Here is a 17,296-nt window from a genome sequence, read left to right as displayed (position 1 = left end):
ATAGATGTAGACTGGATGTAAGGAAGAAATTGTTTACAATGAGGGTAGTCAAGCACTGGAACGGGTTGCCCAGAGAAGTAGTGGAGGCCCCATCCCTAGAAACATTCCAGGTCAGGTTGGATGGGGCTCTGAGCAACCTGATCTAGTTGAAGATGTCCCTGCTCGCTGCAGGGGGGTTGGGCTAGATGATCTCTAAAGGTCCCTTCCAACCCAAAACATTCTATGATTCTAAGATTCACAACAAATAAGGAAATAGCATAATGGCCTGTGGAAAAATTTTGAACACATGCTTCAAAGATAAAAAGATGCAAATACTTAAAATTTCATTATCAAGCAGAGTAGAAAAGGGCAGGCCTATTCGGATGCCACATATCTCTCCTAATTCTTGAAAAAGATAAGGCAAGTGAAGGCTGTAACTTGTTGGAGGTGAGGTTGCAATTTCTTTAGGAAGTAAACATATGGAAAAGTAGAACAAACAGTGACAGTGGTATATGACAGTGGAGAAGGCAGTATGATATGGCTAAAGTACACTTTCAGATAGTTTCTTCTTTATATGTTGAACTTTATATCTTTATATATCTTTATATGGGAGACCAAGAGAGAATGCAAAGTAGCTGAAATTGAGATGGATCCTCAAACAGTGGTTAAAACAAATACATATATAAAAAAGAACCATACAGGAAATCCAGCTTCCATTGACAGATTGAATGGTGCATGTGTCATTCTGGTTTACTGTAGAAGGGTTAATCCATATCCTAAGAAGCATTGAATAAAAACTCTCCACCTTGCTGTTTCTAAATAGAAATAGAAAGTAGGCCACTGCTTTCTCTGCAGAGTACAGTTAAAAATGTACAGATGTCTCTTGTGCATCCACACCAGTGTTTCTGAATCCTATAATGTAGATCCTGAAGTAGGACAGTTTCATTTAAAACCAGTCGAGAGAATGTTGTTTTGTGTGCCTCCCTTTACATGGAATTGTGCAAAAATTGTAGAATGTGGTATTCCTTCAGTCAAAACATATTAGGTTTTAATTATGCACAGGAGCCAAAAAAACATCACTGTACCTTGAAAACTGAGAAAACAGTATCCTGCAGAAGAGATTAAAAAAAAAAATGCTCAAGTGTGCAGAAAGAGTATATGAGAGGTAACAGGATGAATGCAGGGTAAGTCAAGAGACACCTTTTAATTGGACAGGCTATCTTTCTTACTTTAGGGGTTTTTTAAGATTAAAAACCAAATGATGCTGTGACTCTCCTGACAACCATCCTGTCAGCCTCCTTAACTCACACTTTTTAATGTTTACATAGGTATATAGCAGGGAACCTGTTGTTATGAAATCAGACTTCAGACAACTACACTACAAAGAATAACTGCAGAAAGGAGAAAAGAGAGAGCCAATGCATACAAATGGTGTCATAGCCAAAAAATATGTAGTGTAAGAATTCATACACTCATGAAAGAAAAGATACACTAAAATCAAAAACATGATATAGGAACTGATATGGATATACTTTACCTTGTGAGACTGTTAATGGTACAAAAGAAGACAAGGATGTTGAAAGTCTAGAAGTGAAAGAAGGAGATGATGAAGTGCGAGTAGTAGTTAATGTTGTTGTTCGCAAAGAATTCCTTTCACCTGACTCTGTAGAGGCAGTAGTAAGAACACGAGGAGCAAAAGTCCTTGGTGTAGCTAGAAGAGTTGAAATCAAAACAGCAGTGGACTTAGCAGAGATGCTGGTGGGAAATACAAATGAAGATGTTTTGCCAAGCGGAGTAAATGTGGTGTTTTGGGAGGAAAAATATGTACTACTCGCAGTAGACGTAAACGTGGAAGTAGGCGTAGGCTTGGGGCTGGTGGCTGGGGCCGACGTGGAGGAGACTGCAGAAGTGGCGGCAGATGGCAGGTGGGTGCTGAGCGGGCTGCTGGGGGCAGGCGGAGAGCTGGGACCTGGAGACGTCCTTGTCAGAGGGACTTCTGTGCTGCTAGCGGGGCTGGCCTCTCTGGAGACAGAGGTCTTGGAGGTGCTGGTGGCGGAGGTGGCGGCGGTGGTCTTCAGCGTGGTGAGGGGCTGCACGGTGTGTGGCACGGTTGTCTTTCTGTGGGTGAAGGCTGCTGGGAGGAACGCACAGGTTGACTGAGGGTGGCAGGCCAAGAAGCGAAGGTAAAGGAAGGTGGGAAGAAGGCCTGGGCTAGGGCCTCGGGCAAGAAAAGCAGCCCCGTATCGCACCGAGTCTCGCGGGGCAAGAGGGAGGCGGGGGCTTCTGGCTCCTTCCCGAAGCCTCCCCGTCCTCCTTAGCCCCAGCCGGGGCCCGTGTGTGTGCCAGTCAGCGACGGGGTGACCCTGGCTGGATGCTAAGTGCCCGCCCAGCCACCCGCTCACTCCCCCTCGGCGCGAACGGGGAGAGAATCGGAAGTGCAAAAGCAAACAAGAACCGCACACGCGCCCAGATGCAGAGAGTTTTCAGAAGCAAAGAAGCTGAAGGAAAAACCAACCAAAACGCGCCCACGAGATGCAAAGGCAATCGCTCACCGCCTCCCACCGGTGGCCAATGCCCAGCCGGTCTCCGAGCAACGGCTGCCTGGTGAAAGCTCCCTCCCACCCCATTTTTTTTACTGCTCCGCATGACGTTCTGCGGTATGGAGTACCTCCTTGGTCATTCGCTTTGGCTCAGCTCTCCCGGCTGTGTCCCCAGCCAACCTCTTGCCCACCCCTTGCCCGCTCGCTGGCAGGCAGAAGGAGAAACAGAGGAGGCCCGGGTGCTGTGCTAGCCCTCCTCAGCAACAGCTAAAGCACTCGTGCGCTACCGACACCGGCTTGGCCACACATCTAAAACACAGCGCCAGCCAAGCTGCTAGGAACAGAAATTAGCTGCATCCCAACCGGCGCCAGAACACAGGCCCAGGACTGCGCCGCGCCCCAGACTGGCCAAAGGCAGCGGGAGGGGAGGGCCTAGTACCAAGGGAAATGCGCGAGCGGCGTACGGTGCTTGGAACGAAGCATGGGCGGAAGGAAGGGTAAGAGCTGGGAAGAGGAGGCAGAAGCAGCGGGAAGGGAGCCGTACCAGGCTGCGAGGAGCTCAGCCTTGTCGAGGACACAGTTGAGGAGGGAGAAGAGGCAGACGACGGCAGCGGGCTGGTTTTGGCTGTGGAGGGTGCGGAGGACTCTGGTGCAGGTGACTCTTTTGGAGCGCTCGTTGTCGTGGCAGAGGGCTTGCGCCTTAGGGTCGTAGGCGTAGGCTTGGGGCTGGTGGCTGGGGCCGACGTGGAGGAGACTGCGGAAGTGGCGGCAGATGGCAGGTGGGTGCTGAGCGGGCTGCTGGGGGCAGGCGGAGAGCTGGGACCTGGAGACGTCCTTGTCAGAGGGACTTCTGTGCTGCTAGCGGGGCTGGCCTCTCTGGAGACAGAGGTCTTGGAGGTGCTGGTGGCGGAGGTGGCGGCGGTGGTCTTCAGCGTGGTGAGGGGCTGCACGGTGTGTGGCACGGTTGTCTTTCTGTGGGTGAAGGCTGCTGGGAGGAACGCACAGGTTGACTGAGGGTGGCAGGCCAAGAAGCGAAGGTAAAGGAAGGTGGGAAGAAGGCCTGGGCTAGGGCCTCGGGCAAGAAAAGCAGCCCCGTATCGCACCGAGTCTCGCGGGGCAAGAGGGAGGCGGGGGCTTCTGGCTCCTTCCCGAAGCCTCCCCGTCCTCCTTAGCCCCAGCCGGGGCCCGTGTGTGTGCCAGTCAGCGACGGGGTGACCCTGGCTGGATGCTAAGTGCCCGCCCAGCCACCCGCTCACTCCCCCTCGGCGCGAACGGGGAGAGAATCGGAAGTGCAAAAGCAAACAAGAACCGCACACGCGCCCAGATGCAGAGAGTTTTCAGAAGCAAAGAAGCTGAAGGAAAAACCAACCAAAACGCGCCCACGAGATGCAAAGGCAATCGCTCACCGCCTCCCACCGGTGGCCAATGCCCAGCCGGTCTCCGAGCAACGGCTGCCTGGTGAAAGCTCCCTCCCACCCCATTTTTTTTACTGCTCCGCATGACGTTCTGCGGTATGGAGTACCTCCTTGGTCATTCGCTTTGGCTCAGCTCTCCCGGCTGTGTCCCCAGCCAACCTCTTGCCCACCCCTTGCCCGCTCGCTGGCAGGCAGAAGGAGAAACAGAGGAGGCCCGGGTGCTGTGCTAGCCCTCCTCAGCAACAGCTAAAGCACTCGTGCGCTACCGACACCGGCTTGGCCACACATCTAAAACACAGCGCCAGCCAAGCTGCTAGGAACAGAAATTAGCTGCATCCCAACCGGCGCCAGAACACAGGCCCAGGACTGCGCCGCGCCCCAGACTGGCCAAAGGCAGCGGGAGGGGAGGGCCTAGTACCAAGGGAAATGCGCGAGCGGCGTACGGTGCTTGGAACGAAGCATGGGCGGAAGGAAGGGTAAGAGCTGGGAAGAGGAGGCAGAAGCAGCGGGAAGGGAGCCGTACCAGGCTGCGAGGAGCTCAGCCTTGTCGAGGACACAGTTGAGGAGGGAGAAGAGGCAGACGACGGCAGCGGGCTGGTTTTGGCTGTGGAGGGTGCGGAGGACTCTGGTGCAGGTGACTCTTTTGGAGCGCTCGTTGTCGTGGCAGAGGGCTTGCGCCTTAGGGTCGTAGGCGTAGGCTTGGGGCTGGTGGCTGGGGCCGACGTGGAGGAGACTGCGGAAGTGGCGGCAGATGGCAGGTGGGTGCTGAGCGGGCTGCTGGGGGCAGGCGGAGAGCTGGGACCTGGAGACGTCCTTGTCAGAGGGACTTCTGTGCTGCTAGCGGGGCTGGCCTCTCTGGAGACAGAGGTCTTGGAGGTGCTGGTGGCGGAGGTGGCGGCGGTGGTCTTCAGCGTGGTGAGGGGCTGCACGGTGTGTGGCACGGTTGTCTTTCTGTGGGTGAAGGCTGCTGGGAGGAACGCACAGGTTGACTGAGGGTGGCAGGCCAAGAAGCGAAGGTAAAGGAAGGTGGGAAGAAGGCCTGGGCTAGGGCCTCGGGCAAGAAAAGCAGCCCCGTATCGCACCGAGTCTCGCGGGGCAAGAGGGAGGCGGGGGCTTCTGGCTCCTTCCCGAAGCCTCCCCGTCCTCCTTAGCCCCAGCCGGGGCCCGTGTGTGTGCCAGTCAGCGACGGGGTGACCCTGGCTGGATGCTAAGTGCCCGCCCAGCCACCCGCTCACTCCCCCTCGGCGCGAACGGGGAGAGAATCGGAAGTGCAAAAGCAAACAAGAACCGCACACGCGCCCAGATGCAGAGAGTTTTCAGAAGCAAAGAAGCTGAAGGAAAAACCAACCAAAACGCGCCCACGAGATGCAAAGGCAATCGCTCACCGCCTCCCACCGGTGGCCAATGCCCAGCCGGTCTCCGAGCAACGGCTGCCTGGTGAAAGCTCCCTCCCACCCCATTTTTTTTACTGCTCCGCATGACGTTCTGCGGTATGGAGTACCTCCTTGGTCATTCGCTTTGGCTCAGCTCTCCCGGCTGTGTCCCCAGCCAACCTCTTGCCCACCCCTTGCCCGCTCGCTGGCAGGCAGAAGGAGAAACAGAGGAGGCCCGGGTGCTGTGCTAGCCCTCCTCAGCAACAGCTAAAGCACTCGTGCGCTACCGACACCGGCTTGGCCACACATCTAAAACACAGCGCCAGCCAAGCTGCTAGGAACAGAAATTAGCTGCATCCCAACCGGCGCCAGAACACAGGCCCAGGACTGCGCCGCGCCCCAGACTGGCCAAAGGCAGCGGGAGGGGAGGGCCTAGTACCAAGGGAAATGCGCGAGCGGCGTACGGTGCTTGGAACGAAGCATGGGCGGAAGGAAGGGTAAGAGCTGGGAAGAGGAGGCAGAAGCAGCGGGAAGGGAGCCGTACCAGGCTGCGAGGAGCTCAGCCTTGTCGAGGACACAGTTGAGGAGGGAGAAGAGGCAGACGACGGCAGCGGGCTGGTTTTGGCTGTGGAGGGTGCGGAGGACTCTGGTGCAGGTGACTCTTTTGGAGCGCTCGTTGTCGTGGCAGAGGGCTTGCGCCTTAGGGTCGTAGGCGTAGGCTTGGGGCTGGTGGCTGGGGCCGACGTGGAGGAGACTGCGGAAGTGGCGGCAGATGGCAGGTGGGTGCTGAGCGGGCTGCTGGGGGCAGGCGGAGAGCTGGGACCTGGAGACGTCCTTGTCAGAGGGACTTCTGTGCTGCTAGCGGGGCTGGCCTCTCTGGAGACAGAGGTCTTGGAGGTGCTGGTGGCGGAGGTGGCGGCGGTGGTCTTCAGCGTGGTGAGGGGCTGCACGGTGTGTGGCACGGTTGTCTTTCTGTGGGTGAAGGCTGCTGGGAGGAACGCACAGGTTGACTGAGGGTGGCAGGCCAAGAAGCGAAGGTAAAGGAAGGTGGGAAGAAGGCCTGGGCTAGGGCCTCGGGCAAGAAAAGCAGCCCCGTATCGCACCGAGTCTCGCGGGGCAAGAGGGAGGCGGGGGCTTCTGGCTCCTTCCCGAAGCCTCCCCGTCCTCCTTAGCCCCAGCCGGGGCCCGTGTGTGTGCCAGTCAGCGACGGGGTGACCCTGGCTGGATGCTAAGTGCCCGCCCAGCCACCCGCTCACTCCCCCTCGGCGCGAACGGGGAGAGAATCGGAAGTGCAAAAGCAAACAAGAACCGCACACGCGCCCAGATGCAGAGAGTTTTCAGAAGCAAAGAAGCTGAAGGAAAAACCAACCAAAACGCGCCCACGAGATGCAAAGGCAATCGCTCACCGCCTCCCACCGGTGGCCAATGCCCAGCCGGTCTCCGAGCAACGGCTGCCTGGTGAAAGCTCCCTCCCACCCCATTTTTTTTACTGCTCCGCATGACGTTCTGCGGTATGGAGTACCTCCTTGGTCATTCGCTTTGGCTCAGCTCTCCCGGCTGTGTCCCCAGCCAACCTCTTGCCCACCCCTTGCCCGCTCGCTGGCAGGCAGAAGGAGAAACAGAGGAGGCCCGGGTGCTGTGCTAGCCCTCCTCAGCAACAGCTAAAGCACTCGTGCGCTACCGACACCGGCTTGGCCACACATCTAAAACACAGCGCCAGCCAAGCTGCTAGGAACAGAAATTAGCTGCATCCCAACCGGCGCCAGAACACAGGCCCAGGACTGCGCCGCGCCCCAGACTGGCCAAAGGCAGCGGGAGGGGAGGGCCTAGTACCAAGGGAAATGCGCGAGCGGCGTACGGTGCTTGGAACGAAGCATGGGCGGAAGGAAGGGTAAGAGCTGGGAAGAGGAGGCAGAAGCAGCGGGAAGGGAGCCGTACCAGGCTGCGAGGAGCTCAGCCTTGTCGAGGACACAGTTGAGGAGGGAGAAGAGGCAGACGACGGCAGCGGGCTGGTTTTGGCTGTGGAGGGTGCGGAGGACTCTGGTGCAGGTGACTCTTTTGGAGCGCTCGTTGTCGTGGCAGAGGGCTTGCGCCTTAGGGTCGTAGGCGTAGGCTTGGGGCTGGTGGCTGGGGCCGACGTGGAGGAGACTGCGGAAGTGGCGGCAGATGGCAGGTGGGTGCTGAGCGGGCTGCTGGGGGCAGGCGGAGAGCTGGGACCTGGAGACGTCCTTGTCAGAGGGACTTCTGTGCTGCTAGCGGGGCTGGCCTCTCTGGAGACAGAGGTCTTGGAGGTGCTGGTGGCGGAGGTGGCGGCGGTGGTCTTCAGCGTGGTGAGGGGCTGCACGGTGTGTGGCACGGTTGTCTTTCTGTGGGTGAAGGCTGCTGGGAGGAACGCACAGGTTGACTGAGGGTGGCAGGCCAAGAAGCGAAGGTAAAGGAAGGTGGGAAGAAGGCCTGGGCTAGGGCCTCGGGCAAGAAAAGCAGCCCCGTATCGCACCGAGTCTCGCGGGGCAAGAGGGAGGCGGGGGCTTCTGGCTCCTTCCCGAAGCCTCCCCGTCCTCCTTAGCCCCAGCCGGGGCCCGTGTGTGTGCCAGTCAGCGACGGGGTGACCCTGGCTGGATGCTAAGTGCCCGCCCAGCCACCCGCTCACTCCCCCTCGGCGCGAACGGGGAGAGAATCGGAAGTGCAAAAGCAAACAAGAACCGCACACGCGCCCAGATGCAGAGAGTTTTCAGAAGCAAAGAAGCTGAAGGAAAAACCAACCAAAACGCGCCCACGAGATGCAAAGGCAATCGCTCACCGCCTCCCACCGGTGGCCAATGCCCAGCCGGTCTCCGAGCAACGGCTGCCTGGTGAAAGCTCCCTCCCACCCCATTTTTTTTACTGCTCCGCATGACGTTCTGCGGTATGGAGTACCTCCTTGGTCATTCGCTTTGGCTCAGCTCTCCCGGCTGTGTCCCCAGCCAACCTCTTGCCCACCCCTTGCCCGCTCGCTGGCAGGCAGAAGGAGAAACAGAGGAGGCCCGGGTGCTGTGCTAGCCCTCCTCAGCAACAGCTAAAGCACTCGTGCGCTACCGACACCGGCTTGGCCACACATCTAAAACACAGCGCCAGCCAAGCTGCTAGGAACAGAAATTAGCTGCATCCCAACCGGCGCCAGAACACAGGCCCAGGACTGCGCCGCGCCCCAGACTGGCCAAAGGCAGCGGGAGGGGAGGGCCTAGTACCAAGGGAAATGCGCGAGCGGCGTACGGTGCTTGGAACGAAGCATGGGCGGAAGGAAGGGTAAGAGCTGGGAAGAGGAGGCAGAAGCAGCGGGAAGGGAGCCGTACCAGGCTGCGAGGAGCTCAGCCTTGTCGAGGACACAGTTGAGGAGGGAGAAGAGGCAGACGACGGCAGCGGGCTGGTTTTGGCTGTGGAGGGTGCGGAGGACTCTGGTGCAGGTGACTCTTTTGGAGCGCTCGTTGTCGTGGCAGAGGGCTTGCGCCTTAGGGTCGTAGGCGTAGGCTTGGGGCTGGTGGCTGGGGCCGACGTGGAGGAGACTGCAGAAGTGGCGGCAGATGGCAGGTGGGTGCTGAGCGGGCTGCTGGGGGCAGGCGGAGAGCTGGGACCTGGAGACGTCCTTGTCAGAGGGACTTCTGTGCTGCTAGCGGGGCTGGCCTCTCTGGAGACAGAGGTCTTGGAGGTGCTGGTGGCGGAGGTGGCGGCGGTGGTCTTCAGCGTGGTGAGGGGCTGCACGGTGTGTGGCACGGTTGTCTTTCTGTGGGTGAAGGCTGCTGGGAGGAACGCACAGGTTGACTGAGGGTGGCAGGCCAAGAAGCGAAGGTAAAGGAAGGTGGGAAGAAGGCCTGGGCTAGGGCCTCGGGCAAGAAAAGCAGCCCCGTATCGCACCGAGTCTCGCGGGGCAAGAGGGAGGCGGGGGCTTCTGGCTCCTTCCCGAAGCCTCCCCGTCCTCCTTAGCCCCAGCCGGGGCCCGTGTGTGTGCCAGTCAGCGACGGGGTGACCCTGGCTGGATGCTAAGTGCCCGCCCAGCCACCCGCTCACTCCCCCTCGGCGCGAACGGGGAGAGAATCGGAAGTGCAAAAGCAAACAAGAACCGCACACGCGCCCAGATGCAGAGAGTTTTCAGAAGCAAAGAAGCTGAAGGAAAAACCAACCAAAACGCGCCCACGAGATGCAAAGGCAATCGCTCACCGCCTCCCACCGGTGGCCAATGCCCAGCCGGTCTCCGAGCAACGGCTGCCTGGTGAAAGCTCCCTCCCACCCCATTTTTTTTACTGCTCCGCATGACGTTCTGCGGTATGGAGTACCTCCTTGGTCATTCGCTTTGGCTCAGCTCTCCCGGCTGTGTCCCCAGCCAACCTCTTGCCCACCCCTTGCCCGCTCGCTGGCAGGCAGAAGGAGAAACAGAGGAGGCCCGGGTGCTGTGCTAGCCCTCCTCAGCAACAGCTAAAGCACTCGTGCGCTACCGACACCGGCTTGGCCACACATCTAAAACACAGCGCCAGCCAAGCTGCTAGGAACAGAAATTAGCTGCATCCCAACCGGCGCCAGAACACAGGCCCAGGACTGCGCCGCGCCCCAGACTGGCCAAAGGCAGCGGGAGGGGAGGGCCTAGTACCAAGGGAAATGCGCGAGCGGCGTACGGTGCTTGGAACGAAGCATGGGCGGAAGGAAGGGTAAGAGCTGGGAAGAGGAGGCAGAAGCAGCGGGAAGGGAGCCGTACCAGGCTGCGAGGAGCTCAGCCTTGTCGAGGACACAGTTGAGGAGGGAGAAGAGGCAGACGACGGCAGCGGGCTGGTTTTGGCTGTGGAGGGTGCGGAGGACTCTGGTGCAGGTGACTCTTTTGGAGCGCTCGTTGTCGTGGCAGAGGGCTTGCGCCTTAGGGTCGTAGGCGTAGGCTTGGGGCTGGTGGCTGGGGCCGACGTGGAGGAGACTGCGGAAGTGGCGGCAGATGGCAGGTGGGTGCTGAGCGGGCTGCTGGGGGCAGGCGGAGAGCTGGGACCTGGAGACGTCCTTGTCAGAGGGACTTCTGTGCTGCTAGCGGGGCTGGCCTCTCTGGAGACAGAGGTCTTGGAGGTGCTGGTGGCGGAGGTGGCGGCGGTGGTCTTCAGCGTGGTGAGGGGCTGCACGGTGTGTGGCACGGTTGTCTTTCTGTGGGTGAAGGCTGCTGGGAGGAACGCACAGGTTGACTGAGGGTGGCAGGCCAAGAAGCGAAGGTAAAGGAAGGTGGGAAGAAGGCCTGGGCTAGGGCCTCGGGCAAGAAAAGCAGCCCCGTATCGCACCGAGTCTCGCGGGGCAAGAGGGAGGCGGGGGCTTCTGGCTCCTTCCCGAAGCCTCCCCGTCCTCCTTAGCCCCAGCCGGGGCCCGTGTGTGTGCCAGTCAGCGACGGGGTGACCCTGGCTGGATGCTAAGTGCCCGCCCAGCCACCCGCTCACTCCCCCTCGGCGCGAACGGGGAGAGAATCGGAAGTGCAAAAGCAAACAAGAACCGCACACGCGCCCAGATGCAGAGAGTTTTCAGAAGCAAAGAAGCTGAAGGAAAAACCAACCAAAACGCGCCCACGAGATGCAAAGGCAATCGCTCACCGCCTCCCACCGGTGGCCAATGCCCAGCCGGTCTCCGAGCAACGGCTGCCTGGTGAAAGCTCCCTCCCACCCCATTTTTTTTACTGCTCCGCATGACGTTCTGCGGTATGGAGTACCTCCTTGGTCATTCGCTTTGGCTCAGCTCTCCCGGCTGTGTCCCCAGCCAACCTCTTGCCCACCCCTTGCCCGCTCGCTGGCAGGCAGAAGGAGAAACAGAGGAGGCCCGGGTGCTGTGCTAGCCCTCCTCAGCAACAGCTAAAGCACTCGTGCGCTACCGACACCGGCTTGGCCACACATCTAAAACACAGCGCCAGCCAAGCTGCTAGGAACAGAAATTAGCTGCATCCCAACCGGCGCCAGAACACAGGCCCAGGACTGCGCCGCGCCCCAGACTGGCCAAAGGCAGCGGGAGGGGAGGGCCTAGTACCAAGGGAAATGCGCGAGCGGCGTACGGTGCTTGGAACGAAGCATGGGCGGAAGGAAGGGTAAGAGCTGGGAAGAGGAGGCAGAAGCAGCGGGAAGGGAGCCGTACCAGGCTGCGAGGAGCTCAGCCTTGTCGAGGACACAGTTGAGGAGGGAGAAGAGGCAGACGACGGCAGCGGGCTGGTTTTGGCTGTGGAGGGTGCGGAGGACTCTGGTGCAGGTGACTCTTTTGGAGCGCTCGTTGTCGTGGCAGAGGGCTTGCGCCTTAGGGTCGTAGGCGTAGGCTTGGGGCTGGTGGCTGGGGCCGACGTGGAGGAGACTGCGGAAGTGGCGGCAGATGGCAGGTGGGTGCTGAGCGGGCTGCTGGGGGCAGGCGGAGAGCTGGGACCTGGAGACGTCCTTGTCAGAGGGACTTCTGTGCTGCTAGCGGGGCTGGCCTCTCTGGAGACAGAGGTCTTGGAGGTGCTGGTGGCGGAGGTGGCGGCGGTGGTCTTCAGCGTGGTGAGGGGCTGCACGGTGTGTGGCACGGTTGTCTTTCTGTGGGTGAAGGCTGCTGGGAGGAACGCACAGGTTGACTGAGGGTGGCAGGCCAAGAAGCGAAGGTAAAGGAAGGTGGGAAGAAGGCCTGGGCTAGGGCCTCGGGCAAGAAAAGCAGCCCCGTATCGCACCGAGTCTCGCGGGGCAAGAGGGAGGCGGGGGCTTCTGGCTCCTTCCCGAAGCCTCCCCGTCCTCCTTAGCCCCAGCCGGGGCCCGTGTGTGTGCCAGTCAGCGACGGGGTGACCCTGGCTGGATGCTAAGTGCCCGCCCAGCCACCCGCTCACTCCCCCTCGGCGCGAACGGGGAGAGAATCGGAAGTGCAAAAGCAAACAAGAACCGCACACGCGCCCAGATGCAGAGAGTTTTCAGAAGCAAAGAAGCTGAAGGAAAAACCAACCAAAACGCGCCCACGAGATGCAAAGGCAATCGCTCACCGCCTCCCACCGGTGGCCAATGCCCAGCCGGTCTCCGAGCAACGGCTGCCTGGTGAAAGCTCCCTCCCACCCCATTTTTTTTACTGCTCCGCATGACGTTCTGCGGTATGGAGTACCTCCTTGGTCATTCGCTTTGGCTCAGCTCTCCCGGCTGTGTCCCCAGCCAACCTCTTGCCCACCCCTTGCCCGCTCGCTGGCAGGCAGAAGGAGAAACAGAGGAGGCCCGGGTGCTGTGCTAGCCCTCCTCAGCAACAGCTAAAGCACTCGTGCGCTACCGACACCGGCTTGGCCACACATCTAAAACACAGCGCCAGCCAAGCTGCTAGGAACAGAAATTAGCTGCATCCCAACCGGCGCCAGAACACAGGCCCAGGACTGCGCCGCGCCCCAGACTGGCCAAAGGCAGCGGGAGGGGAGGGCCTAGTACCAAGGGAAATGCGCGAGCGGCGTACGGTGCTTGGAACGAAGCATGGGCGGAAGGAAGGGTAAGAGCTGGGAAGAGGAGGCAGAAGCAGCGGGAAGGGAGCCGTACCAGGCTGCGAGGAGCTCAGCCTTGTCGAGGACACAGTTGAGGAGGGAGAAGAGGCAGACGACGGCAGCGGGCTGGTTTTGGCTGTGGAGGGTGCGGAGGACTCTGGTGCAGGTGACTCTTTTGGAGCGCTCGTTGTCGTGGCAGAGGGCTTGCGCCTTAGGGTCGTAGGCGTAGGCTTGGGGCTGGTGGCTGGGGCCGACGTGGAGGAGACTGCGGAAGTGGCGGCAGATGGCAGGTGGGTGCTGAGCGGGCTGCTGGGGGCAGGCGGAGAGCTGGGACCTGGAGACGTCCTTGTCAGAGGGACTTCTGTGCTGCTAGCGGGGCTGGCCTCTCTGGAGACAGAGGTCTTGGAGGTGCTGGTGGCGGAGGTGGCGGCGGTGGTCTTCAGCGTGGTGAGGGGCTGCACGGTGTGTGGCACGGTTGTCTTTCTGTGGGTGAAGGCTGCTGGGAGGAACGCACAGGTTGACTGAGGGTGGCAGGCCAAGAAGCGAAGGTAAAGGAAGGTGGGAAGAAGGCCTGGGCTAGGGCCTCGGGCAAGAAAAGCAGCCCCGTATCGCACCGAGTCTCGCGGGGCAAGAGGGAGGCGGGGGCTTCTGGCTCCTTCCCGAAGCCTCCCCGTCCTCCTTAGCCCCAGCCGGGGCCCGTGTGTGTGCCAGTCAGCGACGGGGTGACCCTGGCTGGATGCTAAGTGCCCGCCCAGCCACCCGCTCACTCCCCCTCGGCGCGAACGGGGAGAGAATCGGAAGTGCAAAAGCAAACAAGAACCGCACACGCGCCCAGATGCAGAGAGTTTTCAGAAGCAAAGAAGCTGAAGGAAAAACCAACCAAAACGCGCCCACGAGATGCAAAGGCAATCGCTCACCGCCTCCCACCGGTGGCCAATGCCCAGCCGGTCTCCGAGCAACGGCTGCCTGGTGAAAGCTCCCTCCCACCCCATTTTTTTTACTGCTCCGCATGACGTTCTGCGGTATGGAGTACCTCCTTGGTCATTCGCTTTGGCTCAGCTCTCCCGGCTGTGTCCCCAGCCAACCTCTTGCCCACCCCTTGCCCGCTCGCTGGCAGGCAGAAGGAGAAACAGAGGAGGCCCGGGTGCTGTGCTAGCCCTCCTCAGCAACAGCTAAAGCACTCGTGCGCTACCGACACCGGCTTGGCCACACATCTAAAACACAGCGCCAGCCAAGCTGCTAGGAACAGAAATTAGCTGCATCCCAACCGGCGCCAGAACACAGGCCCAGGACTGCGCCGCGCCCCAGACTGGCCAAAGGCAGCGGGAGGGGAGGGCCTAGTACCAAGGGAAATGCGCGAGCGGCGTACGGTGCTTGGAACGAAGCATGGGCGGAAGGAAGGGTAAGAGCTGGGAAGAGGAGGCAGAAGCAGCGGGAAGGGAGCCGTACCAGGCTGCGAGGAGCTCAGCCTTGTCGAGGACACAGTTGAGGAGGGAGAAGAGGCAGACGACGGCAGCGGGCTGGTTTTGGCTGTGGAGGGTGCGGAGGACTCTGGTGCAGGTGACTCTTTTGGAGCGCTCGTTGTCGTGGCAGAGGGCTTGCGCCTTAGGGTCGTAGGCGTAGGCTTGGGGCTGGTGGCTGGGGCCGACGTGGAGGAGACTGCGGAAGTGGCGGCAGATGGCAGGTGGGTGCTGAGCGGGCTGCTGGGGGCAGGCGGAGAGCTGGGACCTGGAGACGTCCTTGTCAGAGGGACTTCTGTGCTGCTAGCGGGGCTGGCCTCTCTGGAGACAGAGGTCTTGGAGGTGCTGGTGGCGGAGGTGGCGGCGGTGGTCTTCAGCGTGGTGAGGGGCTGCACGGTGTGTGGCACGGTTGTCTTTCTGTGGGTGAAGGCTGCTGGGAGGAACGCACAGGTTGACTGAGGGTGGCAGGCCAAGAAGCGAAGGTAAAGGAAGGTGGGAAGAAGGCCTGGGCTAGGGCCTCGGGCAAGAAAAGCAGCCCCGTATCGCACCGAGTCTCGCGGGGCAAGAGGGAGGCGGGGGCTTCTGGCTCCTTCCCGAAGCCTCCCCGTCCTCCTTAGCCCCAGCCGGGGCCCGTGTGTGTGCCAGTCAGCGACGGGGTGACCCTGGCTGGATGCTAAGTGCCCGCCCAGCCACCCGCTCACTCCCCCTCGGCGCGAACGGGGAGAGAATCGGAAGTGCAAAAGCAAACAAGAACCGCACACGCGCCCAGATGCAGAGAGTTTTCAGAAGCAAAGAAGCTGAAGGAAAAACCAACCAAAACGCGCCCACGAGATGCAAAGGCAATCGCTCACCGCCTCCCACCGGTGGCCAATGCCCAGCCGGTCTCCGAGCAACGGCTGCCTGGTGAAAGCTCCCTCCCACCCCATTTTTTTTACTGCTCCGCATGACGTTCTGCGGTATGGAGTACCTCCTTGGTCATTCGCTTTGGCTCAGCTCTCCCGGCTGTGTCCCCAGCCAACCTCTTGCCCACCCCTTGCCCGCTCGCTGGCAGGCAGAAGGAGAAACAGAGGAGGCCCGGGTGCTGTGCTAGCCCTCCTCAGCAACAGCTAAAGCACTCGTGCGCTACCGACACCGGCTTGGCCACACATCTAAAACACAGCGCCAGCCAAGCTGCTAGGAACAGAAATTAGCTGCATCCCAACCGGCGCCAGAACACAGGCCCAGGACTGCGCCGCGCCCCAGACTGGCCAAAGGCAGCGGGAGGGGAGGGCCTAGTACCAAGGGAAATGCGCGAGCGGCGTACGGTGCTTGGAACGAAGCATGGGCGGAAGGAAGGGTAAGAGCTGGGAAGAGGAGGCAGAAGCAGCGGGAAGGGAGCCGTACCAGGCTGCGAGGAGCTCAGCCTTGTCGAGGACACAGTTGAGGAGGGAGAAGAGGCAGACGACGGCAGCGGGCTGGTTTTGGCTGTGGAGGGTGCGGAGGACTCTGGTGCAGGTGACTCTTTTGGAGCGCTCGTTGTCGTGGCAGAGGGCTTGCGCCTTAGGGTCGTAGGCGTAGGCTTGGGGCTGGTGGCTGGGGCCGACGTGGAGGAGACTGCGGAAGTGGCGGCAGATGGCAGGTGGGTGCTGAGCGGGCTGCTGGGGGCAGGCGGAGAGCTGGGACCTGGAGACGTCCTTGTCAGAGGGACTTCTGTGCTGCTAGCGGGGCTGGCCTCTCTGGAGACAGAGGTCTTGGAGGTGCTGGTGGCGGAGGTGGCGGCGGTGGTCTTCAGCGTGGTGAGGGGCTGCACGGTGTGTGGCACGGTTGTCTTTCTGTGGGTGAAGGCTGCTGGGAGGAACGCACAGGTTGACTGAGGGTGGCAGGCCAAGAAGCGAAGGTAAAGGAAGGTGGGAAGAAGGCCTGGGCTAGGGCCTCGGGCAAGAAAAGCAGCCCCGTATCGCACCGAGTCTCGCGGGGCAAGAGGGAGGCGGGGGCTTCTGGCTCCTTCCCGAAGCCTCCCCGTCCTCCTTAGCCCCAGCCGGGGCCCGTGTGTGTGCCAGTCAGCGACGGGGTGACCCTGGCTGGATGCTAAGTGCCCGCCCAGCCACCCGCTCACTCCCCCTCGGCGCGAACGGGGAGAGAATCGGAAGTGCAAAAGCAAACAAGAACCGCACACGCGCCCAGATGCAGAGAGTTTTCAGAAGCAAAGAAGCTGAAGGAAAAACCAACCAAAACGCGCCCACGAGATGCAAAGGCAATCGCTCACCGCCTCCCACCGGTGGCCAATGCCCAGCCGGTCTCCGAGCAACGGCTGCCTGGTGAAAGCTCCCTCCCACCCCATTTTTTTTACTGCTCCGCATGACGTTCTGCGGTATGGAGTACCTCCTTGGTCATTCGCTTTGGCTCAGCTCTCCCGGCTGTGTCCCCAGCCAACCTCTTGCCCACCCCTTGCCCGCTCGCTGGCAGGCAGAAGGAGAAACAGAGGAGGCCCGGGTGCTGTGCTAGCCCTCCTCAGCAACAGCTAAAGCACTCGTGCGCTACCGACACCGGCTTGGCCACACATCTAAAACACAGCGCCAGCCAAGCTGCTAGGAACAGAAATTAGCTGCATCCCAACCGGCGCCAGAACACAGGCCCAGGACTGCGCCGCGCCCCAGACTGGCCAAAGGCAGCGGGAGGGGAGGGCCTAGTACCAAGGGAAATGCGCGAGCGGCGTACGGTGCTTGGAACGAAGCATGGGCGGAAGGAAGGGTAAGAGCTGGGAAGAGGAGGCAGAAGCAGCGGGAAGGGAGCCGTACCAGGCTGCGAGGAGCTCAGCCTTGTCGAGGACACAGTTGAGGAGGGAGAAGAGGCAGACGACGGCAGCGGGCTGGTTTTGGCTGTGGAGGGTGCGGAGGACTCTGGTGCAGGTGACTCTTTTGGAGCGCTCGTTGTCGTGGCAGAGGGCTTGCGCCTTAGGGTCGTAGGCGTAGGCTTGGGGCTGGTGGCTGGGGCCGACGTGGAGGAGACTGCGGAAGTGGCGGCAGATGGCAGGTGGGTGCTGAGCGGGCTGCTGGGGGCAGGCGGAGAGCTGGGACCTGGAGACGTCCTT

Source organism: Pelecanus crispus, chromosome 6, assembly GCF_030463565.1.
Source record: "Pelecanus crispus isolate bPelCri1 chromosome 6, bPelCri1.pri, whole genome shotgun sequence".
Taxonomy (NCBI): Eukaryota; Metazoa; Chordata; class Aves; order Pelecaniformes; family Pelecanidae; genus Pelecanus; species Pelecanus crispus.
Note: the sequence above shows the minus strand (reverse complement) of the source record.